This window comes from Mauremys mutica, chromosome 4, assembly GCF_020497125.1.
Source record: "Mauremys mutica isolate MM-2020 ecotype Southern chromosome 4, ASM2049712v1, whole genome shotgun sequence".
Lineage (NCBI taxonomy): Eukaryota > Metazoa > Chordata > Testudines > Geoemydidae > Mauremys > Mauremys mutica.
Window position 1 is genome coordinate 97,152,000 of NC_059075.1, and position 22,190 is coordinate 97,174,189.

Consider the following 22,190-nt stretch of genomic DNA (forward strand, 5'->3'; position numbering starts at 1 on the left):
CAATCAAAATATTGTAATATCGGATTTGTCCAGAGGCATTAAGAGAGAGGCAGTAAAATGCTATTACATTAATTATAAGGCAAGAAGAGAGGGGGAGTTCTTTTTGTTACACATTTACCAGCAAGACCTGGAAACAAGTGCATATCTGTGCAAATGCAGGTTGCAGAAAAAGCACATATATATTTTAATTTTTCTCCAGTAACTGTATCAGGATATTCACTCTTTCATTCATGCACAGTATTTGCAAGCACTTGCTGCCGTTATAGAGCACTAACAGAGAGTTAATAGATCTCAGACTGCCAACCACCTCTCGGCAGCAAGCTTCTAAGCAATCATTTCCTGCTGCTAATTAAAGCTATGACTTTTACTCAGTATGATAAGAAATTCTTTGCATTCCTCCTCTTGTTTTATCCTCTCCAAGGAGCTAGGCATATGTGAAACTTTTAAGTCTTCACATCTTCTGTAATGAGAAGAAAATCTCTATGGGGGGAGTGACAATGTGAATTAGATAGGGGGCAAGAATGGGAAGAAAGACAAAGCAACTGAAAATTTGAAGATCTGAACAATAAAAACCTCTCAGGCGATGTATTTAAAGAGCACTTGCTGTATAATTTGCAAGTCAACTTATTATTAGCTCTGCACTGCATAAGAGAAGCATGCACTTATTTTTGTATAAACCACAGCATATAGGATCCTTTTTGGGCTACAGAATTTAGAGTTGTTTGTTTGAATTAATTTTTTTTCCTCTGGGAGTTTCTACAGATATATCATAGCCCATAAATATTACCTACATCACCTTTCCCCACACACATTTGTAACCCATGCCTCCCTAGCGTGATGCTCTGTCCCCCCCTAATGGTACCTAGGCAATCTAGAGATTGATGTATCTGCTACAGCCTTTGCTAAGTGCTACATGGCCTTTAGTTCATGCAGTAAAGACTCATACACTAAGCTTCAGAGGTTCCAGGTTCAATTCTACTTGCTGCCAACTGGTCTAGATGCCACAAGAGGGGGACAAAGCACCACACCAAACAGGCATGGGTTACACATCCATACCCTCTTTTCTACCTTTCCCCCTCTCTCCTTCCTTCTCCCTCCCTTTTTGTTCTGACTTTATCATCATTTACCCCACCACAATACATCTCTTTGTTGGGAAAATTTTCAAGTGATTGAGGCACTTAGGATCCTAAATCCCATTGACTTTCAATTGGACTGGGGCCCCTAAGCCACCCAGGGACTTCTGAATTGTTTTGCTCATCTATTGTGATAATGCCACTTCTGTTTTCCACATTCTTTATCCTTCCAATATATTATTCCATTATAAGAATATAAACAAAAAAGTCAGTCAACACTTTTTACTGCACCTGTATTCACATTTTTTAAAGAAATGCTTTTTTAAAAAAAAGGAGCTATAAAAATATGTTGTTATCCAAGTCCATTGCCCTCACCAGCACTGGATTGATCCTTCTGAGCATTGGAGAATTAGACTAGGCACACCTCAGAAAAGAACCACTCAGAGACTGAACCCACCCAGGGATGAAGATGGGAAGAAATCCTCCAGTATCAGATTATCAGGGAAGAAAACTAAACATTTGGAGATAAACCTGTATATAAAACATTGATCTGAGCTAGCACTCTTGAATTTTGGGAAAGTTGGGTCTAGATCCAACCAGTGCAGATCAGTCCCATCTCTACAAAATATATAAACAAGGAATTCATTTTGCAGACTGGATGGATATGGTCAGATAGTGGGAAATTAGGTTAGCGTTGGACATTGACAGTTCTTTAGTGAATCAGGAAAACATGGGGACTTAATCAGTGTTTAGGATTTTTTGTAAGGCTACATGTTTAGCCAGGTCTACCTGTTTATATTGTAAAATCAAATTTGCTTTATCTGAGTGTTTAATAAGAACTAGGATGCATAACCTTTCTGTAGCTGATAGACTATGTTAAAGCTTTCCAGTTTAATGTACAGAGAGATTACTTAAGAAATCCAAAACTCATACTAAACCTCATCAATAATGAAAAGGGACAGAGTTCTTTTCAATAAGCTTTATCCCTTGGGTTTATGCAAGAAGTGTTAGTGCAAGAGTTTCACTTGTCAGCTCTGCCGCCTAGCAGCTAACAGAAAAATTGCAGTGAAGTTCTCTTATTTAAATGCCCAAACAAAAGCAGTAGGAAAGGTAGAGCACACTAATTGGATATGGGAGCTGCTGATACTGTGTTAATAAATGAAAAGTTGCTTCCAATGTAGGCAAAATATAAGAGGGCACGTAGGCCAGCTACTGTATGTGCCTAGACTGTGATTCCTGAATTTAATCTCACTAGTATATAGTTTTCTCCATAATACTAAGCAGTTTTATGGAATGAAAAAAGATCTTTTAAGAGTACCTAAAAAAAGAAACGCAGCTTAATAAAACACTGCTTTTATGCTGCAGTTACAGAGTTTTAGATCTGAATTTATACCTTAAAAGTGATTGAAAATTTTAACATTTCACGCCCTAGCTATCAATCAAAAGTCTCTTTTCTATTGGCATGAGGCTAGAATTTTGAACAATGTGTGAAGAGGTAAACTGCTCCTGTGGGGCTCCGTTCAGCAACATTGTGACCGGGATCCTAGTAGGGAGCCAGCTGTGGTCACTCAATTAGGGTGAACTGCAAAGAATGGGGCAAACAATCCCCATAAAGCTGGTGGATATTCCAATACTTAGATTCACCAAGCCAGCATAAAACAGCTTCTTTATTACCTCACTGGTTACTCAGAAGTCCAAACAACACAGTTCCCTTAAAGTGATCCAGCCTCAGGCATCCATCCAGGTACCCAAGTCAAATATGATGATTTCTGAAAATCTTATTTCATCATATACATATATAAAAAAAGTTCTACCAATCCCAAAGACACATTAGCTCCCAGGTTAATGAATATTCTAGATCTCACCCAAATACACGCTACAGTCAATTCTTATTAACTAAACTAAAATTCATTAAAAACAAAAGAGAGAATATGGTTAAAAGATCAATGTACATACAGACATGAGTTCAATTCATTTAGGTGCAGATTCATAGCCGAGATGGTGAGCTTTGTAGTTGCAAAGAGTTCTTTTAGAAATAGTTCATAGGTTATAGTCCAATGTCCAAATATCATTTTCAGGACATATCAGCATAACTGGGACCTCGGACCGGCTTCCCCAGGCTGGTGATTTAAAGGACCCGGGGCTCCCCACAGCGTCTGGAGCCCTGGGCCCTTTAAATCGCCCCTGAGCCCCAGGGCTCCCAGCTGCCTCTGAAGAAGGGAGCTCCGGGGGTGATTTAAAGGCCCCGGGGCTCCCAGCCAAAATTCCCTTAAATTTTTCAACTAGATTGACACTATTTTATTTTCTTGGTGGAGTAGGCAGGATGGTGTCAGTATGTCACTATGGAGATTTAACCAATTTTTTTTTCAGCCCCAAGGTCTCTGCATAAGTAGAATTATTAACTGGGAAGTTCAACATTAAATGTCTTAATTTAACTGCCATGGACTATAATCCCATTAGTGAGGAGAGTACTGGTAGATCAGACTTTGAATAAATTTATTTTAAAGAGAGTGACTATATTCCCCCTCGCCCCTCGACCCCCTTTTGGTTTTAATGCCAATGTTATGCTTAAGGCCCCAATTCTGCACTGAGCTCTGTGTAGCCAAAGGAGCCTGCCTATGCTACTGTAGGAGCAGAACCTTAGATCTAACAAACAAATCAAGAACATCATGAATTCATTCTTATTGCCTGATAAGACCAAACAGATCAGTGTAAAGGAAGAGAAGATGAACATTAATCTTCCCTTTGCCTTTGCCATTTGTTCACATAATAACAGGCTATCAGGACGATATTGTTTGTTTCTGTTTCCTGGGATGTAACAGCTCAATAGCTAAGCAAATTTATGAGAGCTTTCAAATGCCAAGAGAGGATTACTGCTCAAACCTAGGCTCTTCCCCTCTCTTCCCTCCCCACCCCCCATCCTCCTTTTATTTATTCATTCCTCTTGTTTACCTAAGGGCTTAAGCTCAGAACTCGTCTTATCAAATTATTCTTTTGCAGTAGGTCCCAAGCCTCTGACATTTCACAGCATACGCTTCCCAGTAAGTAAAGAAATACACGTGTGCATGTGTTTTAAATTGGGGAGGGGAAACCATGTGTTTAAATCCATAGGGAAAGAGGTAATTAACTCAAATCAAAGTTTGCAACCTCCAGAATATAGTCCAAGAGTTTCAAAACCTCAAGCATCATCAGGTTCTTCCATCTCTACCTTCAGCCAGTCAGTACTGATGACTAGTGGGATATCACATGAAGTTCCCATATGTGAGGAAGTGCTGTTGGAATTGCCAGGCTCATGGGATAAAAGTTTCAAAATTGACTAGTGAGTGGGGGTGCTGAATTTAAGACACCTTGAAAGGGCCTCATTTTAAGAGGGCATACACTCAGAAAATTCAAGCCTCTTTAAGGTATCTAAGGTTGCTCTTCTCCTTCGTAAGTGTCATGTACATTACTGGAGGTTTGCCACAATGGTAGTCCATTCTGTATGATCCTCTACTAATCTCTTTGTGGATGAATAAACCTGATCCACCCAAGATACCAATTTGACCGTCCAAGATCTTCTTTTTCTGCCTCATGTTCTTTTGCCATCAACTTTCCCTTCTAGACCCTATAAACATACACCGTCTGCTCAGCTTGTTTAGATGTGCCCTGCAAATAGCCCCTCTCTTTTTATAAGAACCTAACGCCAATCATGCTGAGTTCCAATCTTCTCCAATACTTTGTTGGTTACATAGTCTATCCATGATATTGTCAGTATAATTCTATAACACCATCATTCAAAGGACTGTAGTTCCTTTATTATCGACTGTTTGAATGTCCATGTCTCAGGTTAAGGCACCCAAAACCAGTAGCCACTTTTAAAAATCTTGGCACAATATGGCAGAGCCCCCAGGTGCAGAAGGCAGAGGGCATATTTCTAGAACCTAAGATATTAATACTTGGCACCCTTGTTAGCAATCTCAGTAGAGACAGCAAAAATTCAGGGTTTCATTCTACACTGTTCTGCTCCTTCGGTAGATCCTGCGCAAGAATGAGCATGGAGAGTGAACTGCCCTTTTCCTCCTAGAGTTGCAGCATATTGGTGGGGAGGAAGGTAGGAAACTTGCAGTGTCATGATGCTCCTGTTCCATGAATAAAGAAGGAACTTCAGACTCCCAGAATGGCCAACCTGGTATCTTTCAACAGCACCACGCTCAGTACAAGAATGAAAAATTAATTAAAAAGAAGCCACTCATATTTCCCTGTTTTGTTTTTTCACCTTGTTGATGACCCCTTGCTTTCTTCCTAAATTAAACACTAACCCCGCTGGTTAAGTCTTTTATCTCCTATAATTTTGTGATTTTTAGTTCTCCGAGATCTAGATCTTTTCTCATATAGATTACTTGTCTGCCTTACATTTTATATCATTTCTCTTGAGATATCATCAACAGTAATGATCAATAGGTGAGTTACTTATAATAATCCTGCTGCAGGCAAGCTCTCGAGTGTGAAATTTCTTCTGACGCTTGTGCAGTTGTCAGAATCACTAGCAAATGGCAAGGAGTTGGAAGACCCATATCTTGCAGGATTTTTAAGGAGATCATCTTAAAGATCAGACATACAGATGCATCTGGCAAGAAGGAGAGAATCCGTGTATAGGGGGTGGCATAAAGAAAGGCAAAATGCCAGCAGTGAGCAACAGATGAAGGGACCACTTCGGAGAGAGGATGCAGAGATTGAGGGTATAGGATGATGCGAGAAGAGGAATGGAGATGTGCCAAGCATTGAAGACTATGAGAGGAAAGTGGAATTTAGTGCAGAAGGACAGAGACAGATAGTGAAGGGAATCAAGAATAGGGGAGGAATTAGAGCTATGTGAGAAACTGGCCAGGTAATTTTGCTCCTTTAGGGAAGGACTTTGGACCCTCAACCTGGCTTCTACTAAAGGCTGTTTTCCTTACTTAGTTGGCTAGATGCAAACCGGGTGATTTTCTGGCTGACTGATATTCTGTAGGAAGAGGTGTCTAAGGCTCCACCTTATCTACCTTCAGAAGAGAAGGTACCTATTACCTACTATGGGAAGACAGGTCTTTCCTCTTTCTCTCTCCTATCAGATATCATCCCTTGGATCCCCTTCTCCTTCCACTCACTCAGGACAGGGCAGCTCCAAAAACTTATTAAATATTTGTATTATCGTATCTCCTAGGAGCTCCAGTCATGGACCAGGACCCTATTGTACTATTGTACAGAATCAATAGACAGTCACCGTCACACCCTAACATGATTGGAGTAGGCTGGTAATTTCCAGCATGACTGATGCATTTAGAGCGATTGAAGACATTTCTGGTTTCCACCTCTAATTCCCCTCCTCTAACTAAGAGATTTGGATACCTAGACACAGTGCCGAGTTAGCTGATGTTGGGAGATCACTCAGAATGACAGCAGTTCTCTCATTAGATCTGGCATTAGGGAGGCTGCAAAGCAACCCAGACACCCCAAAAGCTGCAACCGAAAAGCACGTGGAAGATGACTCCATGCCTGATCACAACATTTTGGCCACTGGAGGTGGAAAATGACATTATTGGAAGGTCTTTCCCCCAACCAATGGCAAAATGGGTTATGAGTGTGTCTGCAGCAAAGTTCTAGTGATTTCAATATGCAATACTGGTGCAAAACATTTTTTAAAAATTGTATTTTTTTTCCAAATGTCTAATACCAGTTTTGCAAAATAATTACATTATGCTGTGCCTTTAAATTAAGGTAGATGTGGGAGATCTTTCTAGACAGGATGGAAATGTAGAGACCATGGATGGGAAACAACATGATTAGGTGGCAGCTAAAGAGGCACAAAGGACAAAGTGTGCTGAAGATGTGTGTGTTGGGGTGGGGGTGGGGGGGGAGTGTCTCAGATTGCTGTAGGCACTCTCCAGGATAAGTTACAGATCCAGGAGCAATTACTGTGTTCTGGAACAATAGACCTAGCTGGAATAAAGTGATGTTTTTTTCTTGCCTTACAGTGTTGTATTTATTTGATTTATACTGAACTAAGAGGTGCCTGTCACAGACATCGAACCAGGGACCTGACTAAAAACACATCAAGACTGGGACTTTAATAGTGGAAAGAAAAAACAAAACAAGAAAAGAAGCACAGCAATCAGTATAGATTTTCTCTTAAGGTTACTAGAGGTCATAGCTCACTTTCAGTCTTTGTGCAAAACACCCATAGATATCAGTGGGTCTTCCACATGAAAAGCAAGGGTGGAATAGGATCCTATATATTCTGCTAAACTTGCAATATCCCAATAAAGTAATTGTATTTCACCCTAGGCAGCATGTAAGGCAAACATCTGTCTGTTTTACTGCAGGTAGGTTTGAAACATTCTCTCATCTATTAGAGATGACACGAAGCAGATCAAAATATAAAACAAGATGTATCTATGTAGATACAGCTCCAAACCAAGAGACCTAGATGAGGAGTGAAGCTCATCTTGCAGAAAGCTCATCTTGCAGAACTGTTTGGATGCCTCTTTAATTTATTATTGTTACGAAGATGTCTCATCTAAAGCACTCAAAGAAAAGCAATGAAATCATAGTGATTATAGCTGAGGGAACTTTTCCTAATTTTCCCCAAGAGCTGATGTCACTGTGCATATTTTATCAAGCAATAATCTTAAAATCAAGCTGCCCCAATTTGAGTCTTCTGGTTAGTGAAAACTGTAAAAGAATAGCACATACACAAAGCTCAGAGTCCTATGGGAATGCATTATCAATTCAAATAAAACAAACCCACAATTCTTTATGTGGAGGCACTTTGCAGACAGCTATAATTCATCCTTAGAATGCATTTGGGGATAGATATTCTGGGATGCACACTTTCCAGAATGCAAACTGGGACGTGTTCAGCTGGAGGTATTTCCATGCCCCCTTGTTCCTAGATCAGGGGTGGGCAAACTACGGTTCACGGGCCGGATCCAGCCCATGAGCCATTTTAAGTCAGCCCCTGAGCCGCACCAAGCGGCTGGGCCCTGCTCCAGCCAGGGCCACACCACGCAGCTCGGCAGCACTCTGGCTGGGGCGCTAGGTTGGGGGCCGCACCACGCAGCTCAGCGGCGCTGGCTGGGGTGCTGGGTCGGGGGCCGCACCACGCGGCTCGGTCCTGCTCTGGCCGGGATGCTGGGTTGGGGGCTGCGTGGTGTGGCCCCGCTCCAGCCAGAGCGCAGGGTCGAGGCCACACCACACAGCTTGGTCCCGCTCCGGGGGATGCTAGGTTGGGGGCCACACCCCTGAGCCTCTCTCCATGTCCCAACCTCCTGCCCCAGCCCTGATCCCCCTCCCACCCTCCAAACCCCTCGGTCACAGCCCAGAGCACCCTCCTACACCCCAAACTCCTCAGCCCCATCCCAGAGCTCACACTCCCTCGCACACTACAACCCCAATTTTGTGAGCATTCATGGCCCTCCATACAATTCCTATTCCTTGATGTGGCCCTCAGGCCAAAAAGTTTGCCCACCCCTGGCCTAGATCATGCTTTAGTGCCAGAGGAAACAGCATGTTGAGCACTACAGGCCATTTTAGAACTACTAGGCGAGGCAGTGTAGCAGTCTGAATTCAGGACAGAGTGATGGACTCTCAGAAATTCTAAACTCAGTTCTCACACCGACTCCTACTATGATCTTGGGCAAATCATTTAACTTCTCTACTTTGGGTTTTCCCTGGGTAAAATGAGGAGGGAAATACCCCACACAGATTTTGTTAGGCTAGGCTGTGCTCTCAGCATTAATAGGCATGCTTTATGGGATGGGGTACAGAAAAGCCATGCTGCTCCAGAGTCCCCAGAAGGACTCCTGGCTGACTCAGTCGAATACTTCCTGGGAGATACTGGGCAATATGCACCAGAGCAGCCTACGTTAGCCTTGGAGATGGTGCAGCATGCTTCCCAGCATCCACACCCCACCAGCTCTGCTAATCATGGCCTTACCCTCAGCTCACCCCTCCCCTATTTCTCTCCAGGCTTCTGGGCCTGTGAAGTCATTGGGGCGAGTGAAGGGCAGAGATTCCTTGTACCGTCCTTCTTCCCCTGCTCTTGCGCACCCACAATCTGGCCTTTAATATCAGTGCTTTGAAGATGTGATGTGAAGTAGATAACTACTACCTATTCTACTGTCTTCACAGAAGCAACTATTCCATTAAAAACAAAACCTCCAAAAACACCACTGTGAAGAGATGAGTAAATATTGGCTGCGATCATAAGTCTCTCCATAATGAGAAGCAAACAGGGGCATCACAGCTCATGCTGCTTTCTTTTAATGGCAGCAATGTGTGCTCAGTAAGTGGGTTAAAATAAAACAAAACCAAAACATCTGGGCACGTTGGAACTCTTAACAATTCAGAGCCCAAAAGCACATTAGCCAAGGAGTTAGTCATTTGATGGTAACGTCAACTTCAAAACCTACTGAACTAATCTCAAGTCTAAATCCTGCAGCCACACCCACTTTAAAGGTTTCCTTGGAAAAGTATTTTGCTGGTTTTCAAAGTCCCCAGTCCTGTCAGTACACATTGCAAGATAATGCATGCATGTCCACGCTGGATTGGTAACTTCCGCCTTTTCCCTCTGGAGCTATTAATGATGTGCCAATGGCCATGAAATGAGAAGAAAGTCATTTGAAAGATTTAAAGTATATTCCCAGCTGAAAATTAGATTCAATGCGTTTTCTTTTCTGTGGTCCTTAACAAAAAGGCTTTGGAAAAGTCTTTATGCAGACAAGGTAGAAACCACACAAGCAGTAATAGGGCAGATAAATCATTTATGAAGAAAATGAAGGGAGAAAATTTCCTAATGCCAATGCAAGAAGCATTTCCCCTAACATATGGGGCATAATAAATATATTCCATTTTAAAATAAGCAAATGGATAACTGCAGTGACCAAACAAACATTACAGGAGGAAGATGTGAATTATTATAGTAAATTGGCAGAGCGCAAGCAACCCAGTGCGCACTCAGCCTGTTTTCCTAAGCAGCAAAATTCCTGCTGAGAAAATAGGACCCTACCTGTCTCTTCAGATACAAATCAGTTGAAGTATTAAAGCAATGAGTCTTGAGAAGCAGCCTTGAAAACTTCATAAGCAGGGTTATTGTGCTTTATGAAACTATGAACATTACACTCCCTTGTTGTCTTTTTTCATCAAATGGATAAGGACTGTTTTCATTTTCTAATACTGTCTAATCACATCAATCAAAGACAAGGGTCTTTATTTTATTGTTAAAGTTTCCTATGCCAATAAAGCATTTTCTCTGCAGGAAAAACACAAAGTGCGTTATTATTAGAGACATGTTCATGCTAGAAGAGATTTGGGGCCAGAATCTCAGCTGGTGTAAGTCAGCAGTGCCTCATTGACCTCACTGGAGTTACACCAAATTATACCAGCTGAGGATCTGACATATTGTGTCATTATCTCATTAAAATATGACCGTGCAAATCATTATTGCTACCACTGTTGTATAATTGCAATGAATCTTATACAAAGTGTGTCAATAGAAAGGGTTAAGCGGCTCACAGGCTAATGACCCAGAGCCAACCTTTAGAGACATGTTAGAAAAGTATGTGAATGGTCATTAGGGCAACTCCATGCTAGATAGGCTAGAACTTTGAAATGCAAACCTGTATTGTCAGAGAATTTGAGGTGATACTAACTGCATGTGTGTACTTATATCTTGTTAGATATTAGCCATGTAAACAGACAGTTTGTGTCTGTCACTATAACTATTGATTCAGAGATCCAAAGGACATCTTAACATTTAAAATAACTGTAAACAAAGTAATATCACTGTATCCATCTCTCTTTGAAATGTATAGCAAATCACCTGTCAATGGTGGAAAAACAGGCAATTGCCTTAAGTTAATCCGTGTAGCTAATTACCAGCGATGCTTAGGAAATAGGTCTACTTCAAAGTCTCCATGATTCCCTATTGTTTGCCTGTGGACTCCGGCCTGTCAAGAGAAGGCCTGGAACTGTATAAAAACCACTCGGGTCCTGATCCTTTTTATCTCAGATCTGCTTGATGCTTAATGCGGGGGAAGCTTGAGCCGTAAGGCTGAGATCTCCACAGTCTCATCTGGATCTCCCTGAATATGGACATTGGACTATAACCTATGGACTGATTCTGAAAGAACTCTTTGCAACTACAAAGCTCACCATCTCAGCTATGAATCTGATCTCAGAACTGTACTCGTGTCTGTATGTATATTGATCTTTTAACTGATACTCTCTCTCTTTTCTTTTTTAATAAATTATAGTTTAGTTAATAAAAATTGGCTGTAAGCGTGTATTTGGATAAGATATGGAATATTCATTAACTTGGGAGGTAATGTGTCTGATCCTTTGGGATTGGTAGAATTTTCTTATATGATGAATAAGATTTTCAGTAATCCTCATCATATTTGACTTGGTGTCTGGGTGGAGGCTTAAGGCTGGATTACTTTAAGGGAACTGTGTTGTTGGCTTCTGGGTAACCAGTAAGGTATTATAGAAGCTGTTTTGTGCTGGTCTGGTAAATCTAAGTGTTGGAATATCGACCAGTTTTGGGGATTGTCTACCCCATTCTTTGCAATTCACCCTAATTGAGTAACCTCAGTGCGGCTCCTTGAGGACTCCAGTCACAGTCATGTAATAAAAAGTTGGCTTTGCTTGAACTTGCTTACTTAAAAATAAAAATGAAACTTCTCGGTGTTTAAGTTACCCCAGAGATTCACTCATTGCTACTATTTTGGATTAGATCCTCTGAGCTCCAGAGGGCACTGGGGAATTAATCATTTTGCTTCCTGAGCACCTATTCCTGTCACCCTCAATAAAAGTTTTCATGATAATAAAGTTCAGAATCAGTGAAAATACACACACAGCCTTACAGGAATAGAAACGTGCCTGTTTTTACATACGAGTAGTCCCTGATATTTACTGAATACAAATTCATTGCTGTGTATTCAGACTGCACATTCTTAGAAATTAATAGAATTCGCTGAACTTTACTTAATGAGACATGACAGTGAATAATTATTTGCCCTTTGTATTATCCACTGTTAGCTATTCTGCTTGTGCATGTATTAAACATTAAAGTAGATCACAAGGAACTCCACAAACTTAAAGCCATTAAATGGGTTTTCTTCAACCTTCAATATTTCATGCTTTATAAAAAAAACTAGCTCACTGAGAAAAAACACAGGAGCCAGGTGACAATCTGGAAGTGGAATTCACCTATGTTTTTCCACAATATTCTGATTCTGAATTTTGCCAGTTATGGGTCTGACCAAAAGCCCACTGTAGCCAGTGGAAAGATTCCCCCATTGACTTCAAAAGGCTTTGGCTCTGGCCCTAAACTCTTTGTAATTATAATACAAGTATTTTTTACAGTAAAAAATAAAAAAAAACCTGTAAACAGAACCATGGAAAGAAGTCTTCTGAGTAGCAGTGCTAATAAGCTGCAGACACAAATGCATTAAAGATTTTCTTAATTAAGCAATAAAACACAACAGTTATTCATGTCAAAAGGATGCAATCCAACAACAGGGATACAAGTCGTCCCCCTCCTCATGTGCCCCTCCCCCATAGTTTTTTCCTCTCTGTTTCATGAGTATATGCACTCTACAAGCGTAAGGTCTGCAGACTGTTCAACTTGTTCAGAACTGACTGAGACTCCTGTGAAGCAGCCCCACAGGAGCCTGATCGAGAGCGAGGGACAAGATCAGACAGTCAGACTTGACCTCTTTCCTACTTACAATTCATAACCCAACTACTGTGTCAAAGAGAAAACCAGGCTCAAATAATATTCTTTTGATGAAGATTAAGCAAATGAGCAAGTATAATTAGTAAAACTATAATTACCGGTACAATGTTCCCATTACTGCAATAAACCGAGAGTGCCTGTGGAATAAATTCCAGCTTCCTTCCTTCCAGAATAACCAACCAGAGAAAGAAATGCAAAAGTCATGAATAATTCAGGCTTTAACTTGCTTTATGCAAAAAAATTATGTAAAATTCAGATGAGTCCCACATTTGCTGAAAAACAACTCATTTACTTTCAGAATGGTTAATGGATAAAATTTCCTTTTGGGCTACTGTACTGTGCGTCTGTTTTGTGTGTGTCTATTTTATGTGCTATTGAACAATCAGTGAAGGATTAACTGATAAAGCAGCTCAATGCCTCCTTTTCTGGAGGTGCAAATTTCAATGTTAAAAGCCTCCATAAACTCAGATTTTGACTTTATTATTATTCTGAAGGGCACTTGCCCAGACAAGGCTGTCAAAAATTAGTCAAAGGAGCATATTAAATAATAAACCAGCATAATTAGATCAATATTGAAAACTGCTTCCCTCCCCCCCATCAACTCAAATGAGGAAAAGGTGAGTGACAAGACTCATGCTCTTGTTCCAGAAACTAACTCTATAAAGGGCTAGGCTACACTTCACAGACTCTGCCAATACAGTTATACTGGCATAACTATGACGACAGAGCTCCTTAGGGTAGTAGTTTCCAAACTGTGGGTTACGTCCTCATGTGGGGTCGCAGGACCAATGGGCCGGATTCAGTCCATGAGATGATTTCCTTTACTCCCAGATCTGTCTGCACTTGCTCCACAAACACCTTGTGGCAAGACTCCATTTTAATTTACCAAATGCCCTCCTCCCGGTGGAGCGTTTGGGGAGAGAGTCCAGATGCATTTGGAATTGTCTCTTGGCCCAAATCTGGCTTGCTGTGTCACACAATGTTATTTCGTGAAAGCAAGAAGCCTAATGAAACAAACAACACCTTGAAAACTTTCACAAGGAACACATAGGAAAACCAAAGTCATTTTTACAGCGCTGGAAAGAAGAAATTTTGCATCAACAAGTGCAATTCAAGAGATCTACATCTGTTTCTGACCAAACATCATTGGAGATGAGTTACTCACACTGCACAGGCCAAGAAGCCTCACATGACTGGTGACACCTTGATTTTGCCCTCCTGGAATCAATATGGTGAAGATAATGTGAAGTGAAAATAAGGCAAACAACTGAAAGCCATACCATTCTCCAACACTATAGTGAAGTGAAGGCTCTTCAAGTTGATGTGAGCACTGAGGGCTGTGATGCACATTTCTTGGCTTTTGTGCCATACATATAGGACGATGCGATTCTCAAAGACATTCTGTTCTGTCTCCCTCTTCCTGGGCTTCAGACAGCACAAGGAATGTTTGTTATGTTACATGGCTACATGCAAAACAAAGGTACCCTGTAGGATCACATGGTGGGCTTTTGCACAGATGGAGCTCCATCTATGGCAGGCCACAAAGCAACCCTGCACACCTTGGTCAAGAAAGTTGCTCCGTTTGTTGTGTGGACTCACTGCATGATTCACAGAGACCAACTGGCATCTAAAACTCTGAGTCCACATCTAGGTTAAGTCTCGCAGTAGGAGTCATCCATTGTGAATTACATCAAGACTCAGCCTCTTCATGTACACTGTTTTCAAAACTGTGTGAAGACATGGGGTCTGACCATGACATGTTGTCCCACGCTGAAGCTTGTTACATCTTGAGAGGAAAAGTACTGGGATGATTTTTTTGAACTGAGACACAAGCTGCATGCCTGTGACTGCATAAAAAGTGAATTTACTGGTTTTCTATGTGAGCAACAGAAGATGTGGCTTCTTGCCTACACCAGAGAGATATCTGGGAAACTGAATTAACTAAAAGCAAGTCTGCAAGAAAAGTACTCCAAATCCTTCAAATCACAGGATTAATGAAAAAAATTGTTTTCGGGAAGAATAATCTATTGAAGACAAACTGACTTTCATTTTGAAAGGGCAACAAAAACTAAATGGAAAGACATCCATTATCAAGTTTTTAACTTTGCCCCAGCAGGTTCTGGAGCAGAATTCCATACCTCAACCCTCTACACTACTATTTTTAGCCCCGCAGCCTAAGCCCTGGGAGCCCAAGTCAAGTCAAGTGATGAGGGCTCTTGGTGCAAAAGGTTTTTCTTTGCTGTATAAATATATCCTAAAGTGTTTTAGGAGCACAGATGCCATTGAAAAGTCATTGGAACTTATGCCCCTAAGTCACTTGGGCACGTCTGAAAATTTCACACAAAAACCTCTCATATCACAGCTTAGTCAAAAAAACATAACTGTGGATGCTTTTTAAAAACTGTCAAGCGAGCAGACATCATAAAATACAGACACAGTGTATAATTAGTGATGGATCCCCTAAGAGTACAGGTCTTTTCTAGAGAGGAAGGTATTTATCTATGAGTTTTGTATTGCACCCATTGCCATCATGTCAGAGCACATGAAGGAACCAGAGATGTAGGCAAATTTCAGCATCTGAGGAGACGGGAGGGTTTGGTTCAACCAACTTCACTGCTTCTTTGGTTATGTCCATTACCAATCGGATGCATTTCCCCTCCTTAAATGACATTTTAAGAATATTAGGATTGGTGAAAGAGGTTGAGATTTCATGATCACTAGTTTAATCTAGGTGTGGCTTTATATGCACACTCATTAATAAACACTCATTAAAACATACTTATAAATTAACCTTCAGCAAGAAGATTGCTTCCTTTAAAGGTTACTGCCTGTGTACTGAGGCAAAAATCATAAGTGCTATTTTGTTATAGACCTTCTGGAAAAGAGACACAGGGGTATGTATTATTTACCATCTGATTTCAAGCTGAGATGAAAAATATTATCACATATGTTTAGGTTCTTTATTCAGAATGAAATGATTCTTCCCTGCAATACAAATCTGGAGGCAGTATCTCAAAGCGAGCTCTTCTATGACTGCAAATTGACCACAAAGACCATGAAAAAGGCAGGTTAGGTGACAGGCAGATCACAACAGGAGTCTGCAGTCTTTTAAAGTTTTCTGTTTGTTGATTAAAACTAAGCAACGCAAAACAAAAACTATGTCTTGTGGTGAGACACAGTACAGAGGTTCTGGAAGAGGTCCCTGAGCACTTGCATAAAGTAATGAAGATTAATGGGCTGTCATCTGCAACTATGTGCTTAGATAATGATATCCTAGGTGTGGTCATTGATCAACAGTCTAAATTTGGAGTCGTTCCTCATTTATCATGATGCACTGGATAAGGGAAATTGTTCCAAGTGGGAAGGAATGGATAGAAGATTTCAGTGCATATGAATCCAATGGAAGCTCCTCATGGTTCAGTGTCCATCCTGTTTCAGATCTGAGGCACTATTGTTTGTCTTACAGCCCTGTTTAGAGGCCAGAGCACCATTGCACTAGGCATTGCTCAGGCACAGAACAAAGACTTCCCCAAAACATCTTGCATGTGTAAACTGCTGTAAACTGGCTCCCATGCATACCAGTTACATCTATCCATTTTCAGACATTACCAGCCTCCACCACATTTAATGAGGGACACAGCAGAACAGAGAAACTATCTGAAAACATTTGGAGAGAGAAACATTAAAAAAGGTAGGGAAAGACTGGAGGGCCCCAAAATGTCTTCAGAAAAGAAAGGTGCCACTGAAAAAAATCACAAGGGTTTTGTTATTGATATTTTGCACGGTTTGATCTTTTTTTAAGGCCAGATACAGGTACACACTGGATTTTTTTCTTGAAACTTATTAAGCGGTCTTGCAAGCACAAGTGGAATGTTACTCAATTTTGCCCGTAGAGGAAAAACAAACAGGCTTATTGCCTATGGATTTGAATCACTGAACTCAAAAGCTGGAGTGAGTCATATGCTCCTTGTGTTAACTGTAGGGTTGTCATAGTAATGATTTCTCCCTGTTAATTTTTGTTTTAGTTTTAGAGTCTGTTGGCTGGATTATGCTTGGTCTTGCAAGGGGAAATATACAGGAGAGAGAAGAAGGGCACAAGGAACTTTTGCTCTTCTCCCACCTCACTGCCATCATCTGCATGGGGTATATGGACACAGTACCAGTTCTTGCACTCAGATACCATGGAGGATGGTACAGTGACACTGACTCCCACTGCACCAGCCAGCAGAGCTAGCCGTGTGTGGAGAAGAAAGCAAATTGCTTCCTTTTAAAGGACCATGCTTCCAGACCTATTCTTCCCCCACCCAACGGTATTAATTAAAGCCATAATTTAGCCTTAAGTGTGGTTTGTACATATGCACTAGAAAATATCACTGGACGGGAACTTGTTTTAGACACAGGAATAAGAAGGTCATAGTTTTGCAATGCTTTAGGTAGGAGGCATATTAATTCACTGCGCTGAGTTGCTGAGGATGATACTAGCTGGCACCATTGGTGCTTTGCCTAAGTGCAATGGTGCCCAAACTTTTCCTCTCACACCCCACCTTACCAGTAATGGAATCTCCCCCCCACCCCCACCCCCTCCCATAACTGCACAGTTGGCTCAGCAGAGGACATTGGGCTGAAGGCAGAGCTGGCCTGGAGGCAGAGAGGGAATGAGGGTAGAGCTGGGCTGAGGGCAGAGCAGAGCTGCAGCTGGACTGGGGGCAGAGCTAGGGGGCAAGTGGAGCTATGGCTGGGACCGGAGCTGGGCTGGGGGCAGACCAGGGGATGAGTGGCACTCCCCTCCTCCCTGTGGGGACTGGCCTTGGCCCTGCTGGGCATCCTCCCCAACCATTCCTCCATGCCCCCCTACAGGGTACACCCTACAGTTTGGGGACCGATGGCCTAGTGGTAGCAGATGTTGGGACCTTGCAACAACTTGGTTGCCCAATGGAAGAGAAATCAGTGATGCAGAATCAGAGTATTCTCTAGACTAATTTATTCATTTACCGGTTGCACTCATCCTGTTTACCTTGAACAGATGTGCTCCCAAGCTGCACACAGGCAATTTTCTTTTGCAGAAGCCTCAGTTAAAACAATATAGCCCAGCTACCAAAAACAGCAAACTTATTCACAGCCCCTCTTTGTGGTTGATGGCTTTAGCCCAGTCAATACCCTTTTCCTGCCCAAGTCCCCGAGCTGCTTACTTTGGAAACCCCTAGTCAAAAGCTGTTCACCCAGACTGCATAGTCTTGCCAGGTCATCCTGGGTGTTCATACTCCTTTCCTGAAGCTGTCCTGTAGCAGGAAGGAACTTCAAACAGATTTACCTGGAGCGAGCTCTTGGCCAGCCTCCAAGCTGACAAAGGAACATGCATAACCTCTTACTGACCATCGGGGTGCAGTTACTCTCTGGGGTTCCATGGATGTGGCTGTCTTTATTTAACCCTTTGTATGGAGAGTTCCACACTGAGTGCTTATCCAGAAATGATTCATAACAGGAATATTTTGGGCCATAACATTGATGATACAACAACAACAAGCAGCAGAACCTAAATTATTTAAATATTTTAAATGTCTAAAATATTTGTCATTATCGCTCTTCCTACTTTAGCTCATGGCTGAGGCTCTTCAACACTCTCCTTCCTGTCAAAAATGCTCACCTGTACTCTATGAAAAGAAAAGACAAGGCAAAGGTAAGAGAGGAGTTTGGGGGTGGGGGAGGGAAGGGATTCAATAACTAAAACAGAGGCATTGATTTCAGGGAAGGAAAGGGCTGTCTGGGTCATTTAACTTATATCTCTACACAATAGCATGGTTGCTGTTTTGTTTCTTTAGCATTTTCGTCAATTTACTTTTGAATACCTCTAGGAGCTGGTGCCTCATCAACCCACCCATGCAAATTCTTCATTGTCCAATTGAACACACCGCAAAAAATTGTTTCCTAATGTCTATACAATTTTTCTCTCTTTTAGTTTCAGGCTCCTTATTATGCCATCTTAAAAATACTTCTAAAAAATCTGCCCCTTTTTTAATACCATTATGTGTAAAGGATATATAGACAGCAAACCTGTCCCTCTCTGAGCCTCTTTTCTGAAAGCAGATTCAACTGATAGTTCATAACCTATAACTCTTTGATCATCTTTGGCACTATTAAGATTTCCTCTATTCCAGCTATGCCCATTATACATAAATAAAGGAGCCTGAAACTGTGAACAGTAATCCAAGTGTGAAGCTGATACATGTTGAGGTCCTATGTATGGTACAATTATTCATACACCCTCACTTTGTATTTGCCATCCCCCCCAAAACCATTATTATTTCTACTTAAAATTAATTTTGCAGTAGTGCCTACGGGCTCAACATGGTCAGAACCTTATTGTAGTAAGCACTTTACAAACATATAGTATAATGTTGAATAAAGGAACATTCTTCAGATGTGTCAAACCATATTGTAGTTTTCGGTTACCTGGATACTACTTTAAACAGACAGCCATTGTTGGTCCATGAATACCCACTGAAATGAGGTTATGCTAAAGACTCGTATGCATAATATTAGTTATGAACCTAGTCATGAAAATGTTAAAGTTTGACAGTGTTCTATCCTTTTCATTCTGCCATCACATCTCAGTGAGACAAACACTGGAGCCAAAAATTTTCGAAAACGAATGCCTACAGTCCATGTTTAGGCACCTAAATAAGGGCCCTGAATTTCAAAAGGTGCTAAGCATTCAACAATCCCCAATCAAGTCAACCCATTTTTAAAAATCTTGGCTTGTACTTTTTCTATCACCCTGGGAATAATGGTGACTTAAATTGCTAAACATCACGGCCAAGCTTTTCAAACTTAGAAGGCTAAGTTAAGTGTCAAGGCCAAACTCTTCACAGTCAGGCTCATAAATCAGGATTTTCATTGGTGCTGAGCACCCACAACTATCTTGATTGGGGTCTCTATATGCTACCTTAATATAAGTATCATTACTACAAATAATAGAAGTCAATGGGAGCTGCAGGCACTCAGCACATCTCAGAATCAGGCCACTTACTTAGGTGCCTAAATATAGATTATGGGTATATCTACACTAGAAATGCTGCAGCGATGTAGCGTAGACACTTACTGTAGCAACTGATGGGGTTTTTCCATCGCTGCAGTATATACACCTCTCTGAGAGGTGGTAGCTAGGTTGCTGGAAGAATTCTTCCATTGACCTAGCAGTGTCTACAGCGAGGGTTAGGTTGACTTACTTACATCACACAGGGCATGACATTTTTCACAGTCCTGAGTGATGTAGTTAAGCCAACCTAACTGTATAGTGTGAATGAAACCTTAGATGCCTAGTTCTAAGCACCCAAGTTTGAAAATTTAGGATTAGCATGCTATTTAACCTTTGAAATCTTTTCATATTTTAAATTACTTTTGCACAGGGAAGACAGCAATTCAGTTATTATATCCTTTCAGAATTTAACTGCAGACTGTTAACAAATAACAGAACAGCACGGAAATTGTAATATGCAGAAGATCAAAACCTAGCGAGACAATAAGCAGAAAAACTATGATAAGAAAACTATATGAAAAGCAAATGTAACCCAATTATTCAGAGAGGGGCTCCCAAGTAGTCATAACATGAGTGGGTCATACAAGACTAAACTTTCATAACTTCTAATATTAAAATCTTTGCCTCTGGCTGTTAAAGTAGAGGTAATATCTCTGGGATTAGGAGACTTCTGCTGCATTCTAGGAGTATAGCTCTGCAATGAAGCTATGAGAATCTCACTAGATTATTAACATTTAGTGATTCTTAATCGCCAGCTTTATTGCAAAACTGCATAATATAAACAGTAATTTATTTTAAATTCTTCCATAATAAAAAAAAATACATGGCTTACTATGACAGTCCTGATAAAACAAATAGGTTGTTTCTCTGATTAAAAAAAAGATTTATTCCTAGCTGCCTCAACATCCCCTAACCATTTTGTACCTTGCAGACTGGACTTGGGATATTCATCAGAAACAAATGCAACGCAAGACCGAGAATCTAAAATACAGCTGAGGTACAGCATTATTTTAGGCACTTCACACAGGTTGTAAACCATTCATTTTCCTCCTGATTACAGAGGCATTCTCCAGATGGCGTGACTAGAGGTCTAGTTTCAGGGCATTGTAGCCCAGATGTCACTTCCACAAAGATCTCCAGCTACCTCTGAACCACAATTAACAGAGGATACTCCAGTCTGAGACTCTTCCAGTGCTACTGTCATTTAGCAGCGCAACTGGGCACAATTTGCTACGTTTATAAAAAACAGAGGAAGTGTCTGTTGTATTATTATTTGTAGTACAGTAACCTGCAGAGCTTGGGTTAGGGCCCCATTGTGTCAGGCACTGAATAAACAAAAGTAAGAAAAAGAAAATGCCCCCAAGAATTTTCAATCTACATAGACAATATGAGAAATGTAGGACTGGACGAGACTTCGATAGGTCAGCTAGTCCAGTCCCCTACATTCAGGCAGGACTAAGTATTATTTAGACCATTCCTGAGAGGTGTTTGTCTAACCCAGGGGTCGGCAACCGGTGGCTCGCGGCTCGCCAGGGTAAGCACCCTGGCGGGCCGGCCCGGTTTGTTTATCTGCCGCGTCGGCAAGTTCGGCCGATCGCGGCTCCCACTGGCCGTGGTTCGCGGTCCCAGGCCAATGCAGGAGGCAGGAAGCGGCGCGAGCCGAGGGATGTTCTGGCCGCGGCTTCCTGCCTCCCGCATTGGCCTGGGACCGCGAACTGGGGCCAGTGGGAGCCGCGATCGGCCGAACTTGCCGACGCGGCAGATAAACAAACCGGGCCGGCCCACCAGGGTGCTTACCCTGGCGAGCCACGAGCCACCGGTTGCCGACCCCTGGTCTAACCTGTTCTTGAAAACCCCCAATGACGGAGATTCCACCACCTCCCTAGGCAATTTGTTCCAGTGCTTAAGTACCCTGAGAGTCAGGAAGTTTTCCCTAATGTCTAGCCTAAATCCTACTTGCTGCAACTTAAGACCATTACTTCTTATCCTGTCTTCAGTGGATAAGGAGAACAATTTATCACCCTCCTCTTTATAAAAACCTTTTACATACTTGAAGTTTTATCATTTCCCCACCTCAATCCTCTCTTCTCCAGATTTAACAACTCAATTTTTTCAATCTTTCCTCGTAGGTCATGTTTTCTAGACCTTTAATTAATTTTGTTGCTCTCCTCTGGGCTCTCTCCAATTTGTCTACATCTTTCCCGAAGCACAGTGCCCAGAACTGGACACACTAATCCAGTTGAGGCCTTATCAGTGCTAAATAGAGTAGAAGAATTACTTCTTCTGTCTTGCTTACAACAGTCCTGCGAATACATCTCAGAATGAT

General features: G+C 41.6%; 2 long non-coding RNA genes across 2 annotated transcripts in view; one reads left to right on the forward strand and one right to left on the reverse strand.

Annotated features, from left to right (window-relative positions):
• Positions 1 to 12,998, reverse strand: part of LOC123368466 — a 123,362-nt gene extending 110,364 nt beyond the window's left edge. Inside the window, exon 1 of the long non-coding RNA XR_006578798.1 lies at positions 12,927 to 12,998. This is a non-coding gene — a long non-coding RNA (uncharacterized LOC123368466). The remainder of the gene's footprint in view (positions 1 to 12,926) is intronic.
• On the forward strand, positions 11,236 to 20,834 carry LOC123368465. Its single transcript, XR_006578797.1, has 3 exons — positions 11,236 to 11,285; positions 18,424 to 18,505; positions 20,796 to 20,834. It is a non-coding gene; the product is annotated as an uncharacterized LOC123368465 (long non-coding RNA).
• The last annotated feature ends 1,356 nt before the right edge of the window (positions 20,835 to 22,190 follow it).